Below are 17,917 nucleotides of genomic sequence, written 5' to 3' on the forward strand. Positions count from 1 at the left end.
GATTATCATTGTGCCTGACAACCCTGTGTCGGACAGCCTAAACAGGAGGGTCGGTCGATTGACGGTGTTGGTTAGCTGGATGAAACAATGGATTTGAAAACCCAACTCTTTGTCTACGATCAATTTGCACTATCGGTCGGCTAATCTTCCTCACCAGCCGGCCAATAAGCCCTGGGAGGTGAAAAACGATGCAGGTTTTTGGTTTCTAAGGTCCTATACCCAACGGGGCTCATTTGTGAGCTTAAACAAGATGTAAACTTGTCTCAACCACACTTATGTAATCAAATACGACCACCATTTGGCATTCATGCATTCACGTAAACATTAAACGAGTTCAATACATCACATGTGATAAAAATGATCCGGTTACATCATTTAAGGGCAAAACAAGTTCTATTACTCTATTACGTACAAGTTCGGAACAAAATAGACACATGAATAATACATTTGTCCAAAAGTCAAATTTACAAGTCTTAATAGACGAGGCATGACGTAGACAAAAGAAAATCCTTAATGTCATCACATTTGAGGTGGTAGATCGCCCATAACTTCTTTCCCAGTCCCTGGAAATAATAATAAAGGGGTGAGCACAAAGGGTCAGTAGGAATTGCTTAAAACGCACTCCTTAATGATCTCGTGAATCCAAACAAAGAATAGCAAATAGAGGGGGGATCATGCTTATTTTAGGAAAATAAATCAACATACTCCTCCACATACAATCCAAGCATAATAAGTGCAATGCCCATGCATTAAAATGTCGCTCCCCATTTCCAAAACCTTTTTCAATCGCAACAATTTTCAAACCGTTAATACAACCTGGCCTGTGGCAACTCCACGACGCCACGAGAGAATGATTACCTAACTATCCCTGACCTAAGGCAATTCATTAGCATCATTTGGGGCCTAGATAGCTCAACCACATTAGAGCAGTCTCCCTAGTTCTCTCTAGGTCCCATTAACACCACGAACACAAGGCAATTCCTTTTCGTTCAGTTTTCGTAAACACCTTTCCAAATCCTTTCTTTCCAAAACCTTTTTCCCCTAAATAATTTCTTTTATTTTCAAAATTCAATTTCCATTTTCTTGTCTAATGCCATGAATGAATGTTACATGCATTTCAATGCTATGAAATTTCATATATTCAAACTACAATCACATTTGCATGCTTTGGAAAGAAATTAACACTATAATCCTCATATCATCAACTATATAACATATCATATTAAACATGTAAAGCATGTATTCATTAAATTCAAGTATACATTTTTGTAGTAACTCAATTAAACAAGAAAAACAACACATTTACCACATAAGAAACACCCATCATGCTTTTCATAGAAAAACTCTCACACATAAACATAGTCTATAATTTTAACATGCTATATTCACAAGACATTTGAGATAACTAACAAGAACCAAAAGAATTGAGGTTCAGAGAACCCTACCTCAAAAGATGAGAAAAGTCCTAAAAATTCCCAAATTTCGAAAATCCTCAAGGTGGCCCAAATAGAAATCTGCTTCAATCACTTTGTAGCTCTCATCGAGCTCGTTAACTTTGTCTTCTATAACAAAGTCCAATTCCAAATAAAATAGATGAAATCCATTTTTCTTTTCTTCCTCTCGGTCGAAGCCTTCTCTTTCTCCCTCTTTCTAAACTTCTTTCTCTCTCTAAAATCAAGACTTAACCATGTGGTCATTTGTAGTTCCATGGTCAAGGGTGGGTCTCGCTTGATTCAAAATATATATATATATATATATACATGCATAAAATTTCATATATATACCTATATATGTACACACGCATGCAAAGACACTTATTTTCCATCTTTGATTTTGAGTATCTGTTATTTGCCACTTTTGGTGATCTGGGTTTTCAAGTTTGGGTCAATCTCACCTTAAACTCTAATTTATAGCACTTCCGCTCATGGAGCTTGTAGGCCTTCAATGATATATACATATATGTGATTCAGTAGCAGACTCTTTGTGATGTTTTACAATTTTCCATTTTTCTGGCATTTTATTTTTTATTTTTTGTGCCTCGTTTTGCGTGTCATGCATCGGTTAGCATGCGACGAGGATTCCAAAGGTGATTTTGAGTATTTCTTTGAGTTTAGGACTCTTAGAAATACATTTTTGGTCATTTTTGCATTTTTCATATTTTTTATCCGAAAGGTCCTGTGCGGGTCCCATGCCCGAATTTGCATATTGCGAAATTATTTTCTTGGCTTATTTAAATGTTTTTATACGTTATTTATATTATATGTGGGGTTACATTTGGTATTTGGCATGGTTATGGCATGTTGTGGTTTGAAGGTTAAAGGAGTATTTTAGTCTTTTGCTTGGTCAAGCCTTGACCACCCGCGTGGAGGACATTATATCAACTCCATTTCTATAGAATTCTCCACTCATTTCTAGCAGCTTCTTCCTTCTTCCTCCATTCTTTAACACCATTGAAACTTGTTTTTGAAGCTTGTTTTGGTCACTTTCTTGAGAGCTTTTGGCCATGCCATAAAAGGGAGAATTACTCCACTTGATGAGAGCTTTCTAGTGATATCAAAATAAATCCCATTTCTTCTCCTTGGATTTTCGAAATTTCCTTTAAAGGTGGGAATTGGTTGATGCTTCAAGAGGAAAACTTGTTCTTCTTGTCCTCTTCTTTTCATTGATGTCTTTAGGCCTTCCTTTGGTGGACATTAGCTCTTATTGGAGGTTAAGATTTGAGGTTCTAAAAGGTAGGGATGTCTAATTTGCATAGTCCTTTAAATTAGTAGTTGAATTTATGTTTTACCCTACTTCTTAGATGCTAAGTTGAGACTAATTTGGTAGTGACTTGTTAGTGTTGAATTATGTGATGAACTATGCAAATAGACTACTTGATATGCACTAAATTGAGACTTTGTAAGTTAAATGGAAATTCTATGTATATAACATACTATGTGTTCCAAGTATTGTAATGTTTTCAACATGATTACTTCATTGTCAAATTCTGCCATTGGTTTGTGGTTTATGTATAAATGTAATGAAGTTAGAATTGCAAATGGTGAATTGTTAAAAGAAGGCTATATTAAAGCATGTTATACATATTTGTAAGCTTGACATTGCATTGTCATGAGCATTGGGTATGTTGTGAGGTGAATTTGAGAATGTGATATGGTAAAGTTTTAAAAAAAATGTTGAGGAGATGTTTTTCTCAAACTCGGTAGTTGAAGGGGTACTCCTTTGCCGGCGGTGCTAGCTAGTTAATAGGGACACGGGGGGTACCCGTGAGTAATCTAGCGAACTCGGGCCCCAAATAGTAGTTGGGAGTCACCTTTTACCAGAGACGACTAGCAGATTCTCCCTAGGGACGGCGAGGGTATCAAAGTTCGGCTAATTAGTACGTTTTTTTTTTTGTGGTTGTGGACATGAGAAGATGTGTGCGTGGTATGCATTGCATAAGATATTACATGCATTGCATTCGTTTTTAATGATTAATGGAAGGTTATTTGTTAACTGTCAATGATGTGTAATCTTGACATGATCCCTATTCTCTTACACTATTCATTGACATGTTTAAGCATGTATTCATCTACTTAATTTTAGGAGATGCCATTTAGGCCATCTCTACTGGGCCATTGTGCTCATTCTTCTATATTTTTCAGGTCATGGAAAAAAAGTGATGGACGACGTTCCTGCACAAGCTTAGACGGGTTTTAGAAGGATCATTTTGCTTTTTTGGTAACCACTGTAGATATTTGATGTAGTACGGGATATGAAAATGTTATGAAGTCCAACTTTGCTATATGTTGTATATAATCGAGCTCGTTTTGATCATGTATTATGTACAAAGCTTGTATGATCTTATGTATATATGAATGATTATTTACAGCCGTAGACTGTTGATGAGCACTGAAAAGTGCGCATTTAAACCCGTTAAGCTTAAGCATTCTAGTACCTTTATCTATCTTACTTTGCCGCTTTAGACTTATTACGTGTTATTTATATTTTCAGGCACTAATCCCAAAATTGAGCTAACTCAGCCAAATAAGAGCTTAATTGAAGCAATCCTGAGATAAACCAAAGGAGGGAGCAAAGTGGAGAAAGAAAGGAGCAAAAAGGAATCAAAGTTGTGCAGCTGAAAAGTTCGATCGATCCAACTTAGAGTTCGATCGATCGAACATCTATGATCGATCACAGTACTTCTCGATAGATCCAACCTTGGCCTTTGCTGAAATTCCAAGTTCGATTGATCCAACATCACCTTCGATCGACCGAACCCTATTTTGTCCTATTCAAATGATTGATCTTATCCACAGCTGTACGCCTACCAACCACTTTTGTCCTTTTCCCCATAAATATCTTCGAAATATCTCAGCCTTGTCCTTATCCGGAGGAGTCAGACCACTTCGATCGATCCAAGATGCAGTTCGATCGATCGAACCCATCTTCGATCGATCCAAGTTAAGGTTCGATCGATCGAACTTCCTCCAGCGAGAAAAGTTAAAGTCCAGCTCATTTATTCCGTCCTTCATCTAATCATTGGAGAATATGCCTTGCACGACCACAGCTCATCATAGGGTGTATTTGACCTACCTATATAAGGAATATGATACACTTTTTGGAGGAGGCTCTAGAGTCTCTTGTCATACATTGAAAATCATCTTGGAGGCTATTCTTGGAGAGGAAGAAGGGAGGAAGCTAGAGCAACCATTGGAGGAGATCTTCACCAACAAGGAGCAGCCATGGAGTTAGCCCTTGAGGGTTGGATCATCACTACCATGAGTGGCTAGACATCTTCTTGGGGCTAGAGTTAGCCCCAATCATGCTTTCTATACTCTAATCTTGTGTAATTTTGAGGGATTTGTGTTATAATGCATATTTTGATTCTTGAACTTATAAAGATCTTGATTATTCATTGAGTTCTATGGATTAATGCTTCTAATTGATCATTTTCTCTATCTATATGTCTATGTATGCTAGAGTAGATACTCATCTCTAGATTTAATGTTATTGATGCATGGCTATGTGTATTAATGCCTTTAATCTTGAGATTGCCAAAATATGAAGTTCTTAATGTAATGCTCTTGTTATGTCTCTAGATGGTTCATACTTATTCCTTGATGGATTGTGCTTCTCTTTTAAGTAGTGTAGTGTTAGTTGGGGAAACAATTTATGCTTGTTCTTTGATGTTCCATGCTTTTGAATGCAAGAAGCATATGCTCTAATATTGTGGTGTAATGGAATTTTGAGCTTAATGAAGGATTAATGACTAGTTATGATATGTTGTATCTTTCACATGTGTTTAGACAATTTATTCCTCTCCCAATAGATATTTTGTACCTCTCACATGATGTTTAGATAATGCATGTTTAACTAAGTCATCCTTATGGATTGCTTGGACTATGAGCTTAATGAAAGGTTCAATGACTTGAATTGTTATTTTGTTATCTTCACATGATGTTTAGACAATATATTCCTTTACCAATAGATGTATTGTGCCCTCACACATGTTGATTGAGACAATTTGCACTTGTTGAGTCACCCTTACCAATTGAATGTCTTTTACACACACAACATTGTTGCAACACATTCATTTCCCTCATTAGTCACTTGATTATGGTTTGGAATAGTATTGTTTGGTGGTGATCTCTACACCCCAAGACCTTTCATTCTTACTTACTCTCTATCTTATTGCATTGTTTTATTATAGTTTAGCTCATTTGGTATAATCAACCAATCAATCAACAATTGTGTGATCATTCGACCTACTAACCCTAATTACCATAGTTTCACAATTCGATACACCATCAAATCCCTTGGGACGATCCCTACTCGCCCTATCTATATTTTACATAGAGAAAGGTAGTAGTGGCTTTCTATAAATGTAAAACTTGGCCACCTCCTAAATTCTCACACAACTTTCAAGCTTGACTTTGTATCGCAACCCTTGTAAAAGAGGAGCGGTCAGTTTTTGGCGCCGTTGCCGGGGATTTTAAATTGGCAACGTCGAATTGTGAAATTCAATTAGGATTAGTACTCTTTTGATCGTGTCCTTACTTTCTTTTTATTTTCTGTTTTTGATTACTTATTAAGTTTGTTCTTCATTAACAAGGTGCATTGAGCAAGGAGCTAGCAAAGAACTTCAAAGCTAAGGAGCAAAGCAAACAAAAAGAAAAAAATGATACTGATAAAAATGAAGAGTTTTTGCTAAGCTAAGCTTTTAAATTTGGAGTTGAAGTGCTAAAGGACCATTGTGAGACCTTCTTACTCAATCTCCTTAGTTAAATCGGGGGCCCACGTGGTGGCATTGCATATCATTGAAAGCATAGGAGTATGGGAATTATTGTATATGGAGGAAGTTATTGATATTTGACTTGTTGAGGAGGAGAAGTGTTTGTTTGATTGTTTTGTTGTGATTTGTAGTCTTTACTTGATCATTCACTCTAGGCATTCACATGGAAAACTTAGAGGGTAATCTTGGCTACCTAGACCCGCATTTCATGCAAAACCTCCCTCCCGACCAATACGGTCTCGGAGCTCAAGCTCCAATGCCTCCAATGGTACTTCGTAACTATTATGATCTCCATGTATACCATGCACCTTCTTGTATCATGTTGCCTAATTTCGAGACAAATCAATATGAAATCAAGCCCGAAACTATTCAATTATGTCCACTTTTCTAGGGTCTAAATGATGAGGAGCCTTATAAGCATCTAAATGAATTCTTTGAAATATGTTCCACCATTAGATACATGAATGTTCCGGAGGAAGTGATTAGACTACTCCTTTTCCCTTTCACACTCAAAAGCAAGGCAAAGCATTGGTTCAATACTTTGGAAGCAAATTCTATAACTTCTTGGATGCAAATGCAAAATGAATTTTTAAAAAAGTTTTATCCCATGAGTTTGACCAATGCTATGCGTACTTCAATTAGAACTTTTTCTCAAAAAGAAGGGGAGTTACATGAGGCTTGGGAAAGATTGAATGACTTGCTAGGGAAATGCCCACATCATGGCATTCCAAAATGGCAAGTGGTTCAATCCTTCTATGAGAGCCTATCCGACATTCATAAAGACATTGTTGATACATCATGTGGAGGATCATATTTTGGGAAACATGAGGATGACATTTGCAACTCTTTGAGAAGATGAGCGAAAACTCTTTACAAAAATTTTATTGACCATGAAAGAAAAGAGAAGAAGAAAAATTCTCAAGTTTGTCAAATAGAGAGTTCAATGGGAATTGTAGCCGAGATTAAAACTCTTTCTCAAAAGTTTGACCAATTCTTGTTAAATCAAAAACCGGCTAACAATTCATATCCTCATCATCATACCTCTCAAATGTATGAGCCTTGTATGACATGTTCAAGTGTTTTGCACACTACTTTTGATTGTCCCCACGGACATGCTTATAATGAACACTATGAACAAGTCAATGCTACATTTGCTCATCCCTATTCCAATGGTTATGTTCCAAGGTGGAATGAACATCCAAATTCTTTTCAAGCTCAGAATTTTCAAAACAAGTACATTCCACCTCACAAGAGAAATGAAAGTTTTCAAGGGTTCACTCCTTCATATCATCAAAGAATGAATAATTCTTCACATCCTCAAATGTATGAATTCCAAACGGAGCATCATTCTCCTCATGCACTTCATAATAATTCTACATTTGAAGATAAGGTTTTAATGGCTTTGGATAGCCTAGAGAAGAACACAAATTTGTTGCATTCACACTCTCAATCTATATCAAAGCTAGAGTCCCAAATCGGGATCATAGCTAATGCATTGAATATAAGGGAAGTGGGTAAGTTACCTAGTCAACCCGAGAGGAACCCAAAAGCTCAATTTTGTGTGGAGGCAAACTCTACATCGGAGAATGCCTCACAAGTTCAAACACAAACAATCACTACTTTGAGAAGTGGTAAGCAAGTTGACAATAAGGTTGAGTTGCCAAAGGAGGATAGTGAATCGGTGCAACCAAATGTTGTCACTCATCAAAATTCCAATTCCATACCTATCTCTTTGGATGAGAATGTTCCAAATCGGAATACTCAATCTTCATCATCTTCTCAAGTGCCAAAATGTCATGAGCCAAAAGCTCCTTTCCCTTATGCTTTGAGAGAAACCTCACCTCAAGAGAGGCAAGATGGGAAAATACTTGACATGATGGATGTTTTCAAGCAAGTGAACATAAATCTTCCCTTTTTAGATGCAATTAGGCAAATGCCGCCTTATGCCAAATTCTTGAAAGATCTTTGCACACAAAAGAGGAGGAACAAAGGACAAGGTCCTAAGAAAGTGTTCATCACGGAGCAAGTGAGCTCCATTCTTCAACAAAATACTCCACTCAAATGCAAAGACCCCGGTGCTCCAACCATTTCATGTGTAATTGGAAATCACGAGATCCGTAGAGCTCTTCTTGACTTAGGTTCAAGTGTTAACCTGATTCCTTATTCTGTGTATGTCCAATTGGGGTTAAATGAGTTAAAGCTAACCTCGGTGGTGCTTCAAATGGCCGATAGATCCGTCAAAACACCTAGGGGTATGGTTGAGGACATCCTTGTCAAAGTAGATAAATTCTACTTTCCGGTTGATTTTGTAGTGTTAGACACCGAACCGGTTGCTAATCCCACTACCCAAATCCCAATCATCTTGGGAAGACCATTCCTTGCCACCGCCAATGCCACTATCAATTGTAGGTCCGGAATCATGGATCTTTCTTTTGGCAACATGTTGGTCAAACTCAATGTTTTCAATGCAAGTCGACATCCCATAGATGAAGATGAGTGTTATGTTATTGATGTGTTAGATGAGGTTGTTGATGAATCAATTCCCACAATGATCATGAAACAACCGCTTGAGGATGATCTCTCATCTTTTTTATCCGATGATCATCTTGCCTCATGTCTTCTTGAAATGTATGAGAGTTGTGGGTTTAATAATGAAAATTCAATCAATGAAGTAAGCAATATAATGGAATCCGTAGCAAGTTTGAATTGTCCACCATGGAAAACTCCAATTGAACCTCTTCCTTCACTTTCTAGTACTCCTCCAGTTCCATCTTTGGTATTTCCACCAACTCTTGAGCTAAAAACTTTGCCTTCTAATCTTAAGTATGCATTTCTAGGTCCTCATGACACTCTTCCGGTTATCATCTCTTCAAGCCTAGATGAGGACCAAGAAAATGCTCTACTTAATGTACTTAAAGAAAACAAAGAAGCTATAGGGTGGAGTGTGGCGGATCTTAAGGGAATTGATCCTTCCATTTGTATGCATCGTATACTCATGGAAGAGGATACAAAACCCTTTAGGGATGCCCAAAGGAGATTGAATCCTAACATGAAAGAGGTAGTTAAGAAAGAAGTAGTGAAACTTTTGGATGCCGGAATCATCTACCCAATCTCCGATAGCAAATGGGTGAGTCCTACACAAGTAGTTCCCAAAAATTCGGGAATTACTGTGGTTGAAAATGCGAAAGGTGAGGAAATCTCTAAGCGCACCGCCAACTCATGGCGTGTGTGCATTGATTACCGAAAATTGAATGCCGCCACTAGAAAGGATTATTTCCCTTTACCTTTCATTGATCAAATCTTAGAGAGATTGGCGGGGCAACAATACTATTGCTTCCTAGATGGATATTCCGGTTACAACCAAGTGGCCCTTGACCCATTAGACCAAGAGAAAACCACTTTTACATGTCCATTTGGCACATTTGCCTTTTAGTTTGTGCAATGCTCCAGCTACATTTCAAAGGTGTATGATGTCTATCTTTTAGGATATGGTGGAAGAGTATCTTGAGGTCTTCATGGATGATTTTTCTGTTTTTGGGTCTTCCTTTGATGCTTGCCTCAAAAATTTGGACTTAGTGCTTAAAAGATGCCGTGAAACAAACCTTGTTCTTAGTTGGGAAAAAAGCCATTTCATGGTTCAAGAGGGAATTGTTTTGGGTCACGTCATATCTAGAAGAGGAATTGAGGTAGATAAGGCGAAAGTTGAACTCATCTCTGAACTACCCCTACCTTCAACGGTGAGGGAAGTTCGCGCTTTTCTAGGTCATGCCGACTTCTATCACCGCTTCATCAAGGACTTTAGCAAAATCGCTAGACCTTTGTGCAATCTTCTTGCCAAGGATACTCTTTTCGTCTTTGATCAAGCATGCCTAGACGCCTTTCATAAATTGCGCACTTCATTGTCATCTGCTCCTATCATGCAACCTCCTAATTGGTCTTTGCCCTTTGAAATTATGTGTGATGCTTCTAACTATGCCATGGGGGCAGTTTTAGGCCAACGAGTAGGTAAACTCCCTTGTGCCATATACTATGCAAGCAAAACCTTCTCAGGAGCTCAATTGAATTACTCCACCACCGAGAAGGAATTACTTGCTGTAGTATATGCTCTTGATAAGTTCCGCTCTTATTTGCTAGGATCTAAGGTTGTTGTTTACTCTGATCATGCTGCATTGAGACATCTTTTAACAAAGAGGGAAACAAAACCTAGATTGATTAGATGGATTTTACTCCTCCAGGAATTCGATTTTGAAATCAAGGACAAAAAGGGCACCGAAAATGTGGTTGCTGATCATCTTTCTAGATTACAAATAAAGCCTTTCCCTAATCCTCCAATTCATGATTCCTTCCCGGATGAACAACTTTTTCAAGTCTCAAATGGAATAATGCCTTGGTTTGCTGATATTGTGAATTATTTGGCAATAGGCAAGCTTCCAACCTCTTGGTCAAAGAACGACAAAAATCGTTTCTTTGCCAACATCCGGAATTACTATTAGGAAGACCCTGTTTTATATCGCTATTGTCCCGATCAAATTGTGAGAAGATGCATTCCGGAGAGTGAAATCCCAAGTGTCCTAGTGTTTTGCCACACACTTGCATGTGGTGGGCATTTTAGTGCAAAGAAGACCGCCCTAAAGGTTCTTCAAAGTGGGCTCTTTTGGCCCACTATTCATAGAGATGCTTACAACTTTTGCAAGTCGTGTGAGAGGTGTCAAAAGATGGGAACAATGTCTAAAAGAGATATGATGCTATTAACCAATATATTGGTTGTTGAAATTTTTGATATTTGGGGCATTGATTTCATGGGTCCATTTCTTATGTCATATGGTTATCAATACATTCTTCTTGCCGTTGATTATGTTTCTAAGTGGGTTGAAGCTTGTGCTACCAAAACGAATGATCACTCCGTGGTCATTCAATTCATTAAATCCAATATCTTTGCTCGTTTTGGTATGCCAAGGGCTATGATAAGTGATGGAGGAAAGTATTTTTGCAATCAATTCTTGAGACAATTATTTCTTAAGTACTCCGTCACTCACAAAGTAGCCACTCCCTACCATCCTCAAACAAGTGGACAGGTTGAAGTATCTAACCGGGAAATTAAGCATATCCTTGAGAAAACGGTTAACACCACCCGGAAAGATTGGTCAAGAAAGCTAAATGATGCTTTGTGGGCTTACCGGACGGCATATAAGACTCCCATCGGCATGTCCCCTTATAGAATTGTTTATGGGAAGCCTTGCCATCTTCCAGTTAAGCTAGAACACAAAGCCTTCTGGGCAGTTAAAAAGCTCAATTTTAACCTAGCCAAAGCCGGAGAGAATAGCCTACTTCAATTGAGTGAATTGGAAGAGCTAAGGCACAATGCTTATGATAATGCCAAGCTCTACAAAGAAAGAACCAAAGCCTTCTATGATAAGCATATTGTGAAGAAGTCCTTAGAACCCGGTCAAAAAGCTTGGCTTTTCAACTCTAGGTTAAAACTCTTTCCCGGCAAATTGAGAACCAAGTGGGAAGGTCAGTATGAAATTATCTCGGTTGCACCGCATGGAGCGGTAGAGATACAAGACTTGAAGAAGGGGAACATCTTCAAGGTGAATGGGCAAAGATTGAAACCATACATAGAGGGTCAAGTCTTTCAAAGACATTTAGAGGCTGCAAATCTTATTGACCTGGTGTATGAACATATTGATGAAGATTTTGATAAGAACTTAAAAACATCTTTTGAGTTAAATCCAACAAGTTCTTCCAACAACCATTTGTTGGGTGGAACTTAAAACATCTCTCATCCCAAAAAGGAGGGGATGCATTGCAAGATCTTTGATCCGGGTTAAAAGAACCCTAGGTCTTGCTAGAGACGTTAAAGACTAGCACCAAAATTCGTAAGATGTCAAAACCCTATTCCTCCCTCATTTCTATCTTGCATTTTGATTCTTGTGAAGTCTAGATACTGTTTTTGTGGCTCATATACATTGGAAGGAACTGAGTAAGGGATTGCATGAGCATTCAAGTCATTTTGAGCATTTAGGCATAATTTCGATCGATCCAAGTTTTGGTTCGATCGATTGAACATTGGTTCGATCGATCCAGCTCTCGTTTTGCACCCAACACTTATTTAAATTTTTGGACCTGCATCCAAATTCCAAAATGCATGCTCTCGGGATCTCCAAATTTTCAAAAGTTCGATCGATCGTAAACCATTTCGATCGATCCAACATGTGGTTCGATCGATCATGAGTCCCAACACTTAGAAAAAATTTTGGACCTGCATCCAAATTCCAAAATGCATGCTCTCGGGACTTTTCAAAATTTTTCATGTTCGATCGATCGAATTCCAAGTTCGATCGATCCAAGGTTCCAACACGTGTCAACTCTTAAACCCTTAAACTTGTATATTCTTTATCCTCTTCGATCGATCGAAATTTGCATCTCATTAATTTAATTTCCTTTGATTTTCTCTAAAAAAAAAAGAAGGTTGGGAGAGCAAATAGTTCGATCGATCCAAGTTCGGATTCGATCGATTGAACTATTTGAGGATTTTAAAATGCCGTAGCAGCCATGCGAGCCGACATCACTGCCCACCGAGCTGAGTTCACCTCTTTCAGGGCGGATGTCATGGCTTGCTTTGCCGATCTCTCCAGTCGACTCCCTGCACCTGCACCCGCACCTGCACCTCCAGCCACTGCAGATCTTCACGATCAGGCCTCCTGAGACTCCACTTCCAGTTGTTCTATGCTTTCATTTCTTTTATTCTGGATCTGTATTATTCTGTCACTGTTACTCTATTATCCTTTGCGGCAGGTTTGTCGGCTTTATTATTTTATTGATGTACCTGCACTTTATATTCTCTATATATTGCTTTTTGATTATGGATGTCTCTTAATATCTCATATTTGTATGTTTGACTCCATCAGGTACACCACAGTGACTTCAGTGAGAGAGTGCTGCCCAATTTTTCAGGACCACTCTTACACCTCTCTCTCTATTCTCTATTTATCCCATTTTACACTTGCATGTCCACTGTGCACTGATTATCCTATCTTGTTATCTAATGAGTTTATCCGAGTGTAAACTTTTCAAGACCACAGTTTATCCCAAGTTTGGGGGGGCCATGCCACCCACTTTGGATACTTCTATCCCGATCATTCATGTCTAAAGCACTGGTATACTCTTTCCTTTGTTCTCTTCACACATTGAGGACAATGTGCAGTTTAAGTTTGGGGGTATTGGTGTATGTTTCAGTGTTACTTTAAAATTCAAATTTTGAGCATGTCTTGTGTATTTGAGGGATATTTCTATACTTAGTCTATTTCTAGCTATGATTTTGATCTTTTGAGGACTATATTGCTTAAAATTTAAAAATTACTTGACTTGAGAGTCCAATACTCCTTGTATGCCTTGAGGATGCCATTTAGGAGTAAATTTTTCAAAAGATTGATATCTTGCTTGCATTTGTGGTCCACATCATCCTGAATTTGTGATTGTTTTGAGATTCATTCTAGGATTCTACACTAGCACCGGTGCACACTAGCATTCATTTGTGGGGTACATGCTTTGTTGATTATTGAATTGGTTATATCCCAATTGGGCTAGTAGTGCATTGAAAGCTTTCATTCTTGATAAAGGTGGATAACAACCCCTTTTCATTGAGTAGCCGGGATTCTTGCCTCATTAAGCAGTGAACTTCTCGCGCCGAAAGGTGGAGGGCCCAAACTCTAGGTTAATAATTGATTATTATAATAATAATAAAAAAAGTTGCAAAAAGCAATAAAAGTGAGGACTTCTCCCAAAAGGTGAGAAGTAGGAAATGATTAGATGGTTGTTGTCTTGATTTGTAGCCTAGTTAATTTGAGTTTGTAAGTCCGTAGGGGTGTCTTAACACCTAATGCCCTAAAGCCATCTGGTTTGGGAGTCATTGACCTAAAGCTCGCTACATGAATCTTCTAGAAAGCTTAAGAGATCAACACATTGCACAATACTTCCATCTTTGATCCTCAATAAATAAATAAAAAAGAAAAGAAAAAAAATAGAGTGAAAAGAATAAGCGCACCTAGAACAATAAAGCTTTAATAAAAGGTCCACTCTTTTTGTCTTGATGATTGGGACTAGATTTGTGTGCTAGTTTGAGGGTAAGGATGTGATTACTTCTCTAGTTGGCTAAGATAGCAACACACTTGATGCCGGACCTCTCACATGGATTCTAGACTTGTTTCGATTTTCATGATTATTTTCTTGATGTGTGGAGGACCATATTTGCTTGCTTGATATTGAAATTTTGGGAGATTGCTTAGAAACGGTTGAAAAATTGCATACTTGAGGTAGTTTTCTCCCAATGCTTGTTTGCAATACTGGTGCCTCTTTTGAAAGAATGAGCTTAATGTTTGTGGGTACCATTTCTGGAAACCCTCACGAGACTTTACTCGTCCACTAGGGGTAACCTAGGGGTTTAAAAGGCTTGTTGCATATGCTAAATGCAATCGTGTTCCCTACGAAAATGGTGTTATCATTTCACTTGCTTTCCAGTTTATACTTGTTTAGTTGTTCATTTCATTCATTTACTTCTTAGTTCATTGCTAGGGACTAGCAATATTTAAGTTTGGGGGTGTGATGAGCACTGAAAAGTGCGCATTTAAACCCGTTAAGCTTAAGCATTCTAGTACCTTTATCTATCTTACTTTGCCGCTTTAGACTTATTACGTGTTATTTATATTTTCAGGCACTAATCCCAAAATTGAGCTAACTCAGCCAAATAAGAGCTTAATTGAAGCAATTCTGAGATAAACCAAAGGAGGGAGTAAAGTGGAGAAAGAAAGGAGCAAAAAGGAATCAAAGTTGTGCAGCTGAAAAGTTCGATCGATCCAACTTAGAGTTCGATCGATCGAACATCTATGATCGATCACAGTACTTCTCGATAGATCCAACCTTGGCCTTTGCTGAAATTCCAAGTTCGATCGATCCAACATCACCTTCGATCGATCGAACCCTATTTTGTCCTATTCAAATGATTGATCTTATCCACAGCTGTACGCCTACCAACCACTTTTGTCCTTTTCCCCATAAATATCTTCGAAATATCCCAGCCTTGTCCTTATCCGGAGGAGTCAGACCACTTCGATCGATCCAAGATGCAGTTCGATCGATCGAACCCATCTTCGATCGATCCAAGTTAAGGTTCGATCGATCGAACTTCCTCCAGCGAGAAAAGTTAAAGTCCAGCTCATTTATTCCGTCCTTCACCCAATCATTGGAGAATATGCTTTGCACGACCACAACTCATCATAGGGTGTATTTGACCTACCTATATAAGGAATATGATACACTTTTTGGAGGAGGTTCTAGAGTCTCTTGTCATACATTGAAAATCATCTTGGAGGCTATTCTTGGAGAGGAAGAAGGGAGGAAGCTAGAGCAACCATTGGAGGAGATCTTCACCAACAAGGAGCAGCCATGGAGTTAGCCCTTGAGGGTTGGATCATCACTACCATGAGTGGCTAGACATCTTCTTGGGGCTAGAGTTAGCCCCAAGCATGCTTTCTATACTCTAATCTTGTGTAATTTTGAGGGATTTGTGTTGTAATGCATATTTTGATTCTTGAACTTATGAAGATCTTGATTATTCATTGAGTTCTATGGATTAATGCTTCTAATTGATCATTTTCTCTATCTATATGTCTATGTATGCTAGAGTAGATGCTCATCTCTAGATTTAATGTTATTGATGCATGTCTATGTGTATTAATGCCTTTAATCTTGAGATTGCCAAAATATGAAATTCTTAATGTAATGCTCTTGTTATGTCTCTAGATGGTTCATACTTATTCCTTGATGGATTGTGCTTCTCTTTTAAGTAGTGTAGTGTTAGTTGGGGAAACAATTCATGCTTGTTCTATGATGTTCCATGCTTTTGAATGCAAGAAGCATATGCTCTAATATTGTGGTGTAATGGAATTTTGAGCTTAATAAAGGATTAATGACTAGTTATGATATGTTGTATCTTTCACATGTGTTTAGACAATTTATTCCTCTCCCAATAGATATTTTGTACCTCTCACATGATGTTTAGATAATGCATGTTTAACTAAGTCATCCTTATGGATTGCTTGGACTATGAGCTTAATGAAAAGTTCAATGACTTGAATTGTTATTTTGTTATCTTCACATGATGTTTAGACAATATATTCCTCTACCAATAGATGTATTGTGCCCTCACACATGTTGATTGAGACAATTTGCACTTGTTGAGTCACCCTTACCAATTGAATGTCTTTTACACATACAACATTGTTGCAACACATTCATTTCCCTCATTAGTCACTTGATTATGGTTTGGAATAGTCTTGTTTGGTGGTGATCTCTACACCCCAAGACCTTTCCTTCTTATTTACTCTTTATCTTATTGCATTGCTTTATTATAGTTTAGCTCATTTGGTATAATCAACCAATCAATCAACAATTGTGTGATCATTCGACCTACTAACCCTAATTACCATAGTTTCACAATTCGATACACCATCAAATCCCTCGGGACGATCCCTACTCGCCCTATCTATATTTTATATAGAGAAAGGTAGTAGTGGCTTTCTATAAATGTAAAACTTGGCCACCTCCTAAATTCTCACACAACTTTCAAGCTTGACTTGGTATCGCGACCCTTGTAAAAGAGGACCGGTCAATTGTTAAATGTATGGTTTTAGAGCAGGGTTGGACCATGTTTGATGTATAAATGGACTAAAATATGTTTCGGGGGCTTAAACCAGAAGTTGCAGGCCTTAAATGCCATTTTCCCCCAAACCGGTCGACGCCTTGCAACTTCACGTCGACTGACTTCTAGTCAGTGTGGATTTTGAGGAATGTGAGCTAAACCAGCCAATGTGAAATTGGTACACGTCGACTGATTTAGCCAAACCAATTGACGTGTGCCATAAACACTTTGACCGGTTCCTGTATTCACCTTATTCCTACTTCTTTGTCTTCCATGACCATTCACATGCTACCTCATAATGCTATGATATACCACACATCCTCTAATGAGGACTTATTTGTGTATTGACCTTAGAATTGACTGTAAAGCCCTTAGTTGACCTCGGGTTCGGGTAAGGACCCAAGTAATGATTCGGACCCCTAGGTTTGGGTCATTGCACTCTTCTCCTTGATGAATAAATTAGATAGAGAAGTTATTGAAGTAGAAAGAGGGAGCAATGTTCAGTAATAAGAGAAAGAGAGATGGGGGACAATGGCGATATTGATATTCAAGTGGTTATGGTAATGATAATAAGTAGGTCAAGTGATCCAAATGGAAGAAGGGTACTTTTGACGGGGAAAAAACGTAATTTCAGGTGACATGATTGGACAATTTGATCTTCTCACAACAAGAAGATTAGTTTTGTCAAAAAATAATTTATCCCAAACTGGTTTTACGCTCAGCTCACAAATGGAGATATGCGTGTAAGGTCAATGAAACCACAAAGGTATAATATGCACGAGATGAAAACTTGAAGGGTACTTTATGTAATTTGACCATAAAATTATATATATACATAAATCTCCATGCTATGAAATATTTTTAGAACTTATTTGTCTTCTAATAAAAATCAGACTTAATAGTAATTTTCCCAAGTTTAAAACGTCAGGGTACAAAGGTAAAGTATA

The sequence above is a fragment of the Cornus florida genome, unplaced genomic scaffold (assembly GCF_030987335.1).
Source record: "Cornus florida cultivar Cherokee Brave unplaced genomic scaffold, ASM3098733v1 CherokeeBrave_3.0.0_Hap2_Chr11, whole genome shotgun sequence".
NCBI lineage: Eukaryota > Viridiplantae > Streptophyta > Magnoliopsida > Cornales > Cornaceae > Cornus > Cornus florida.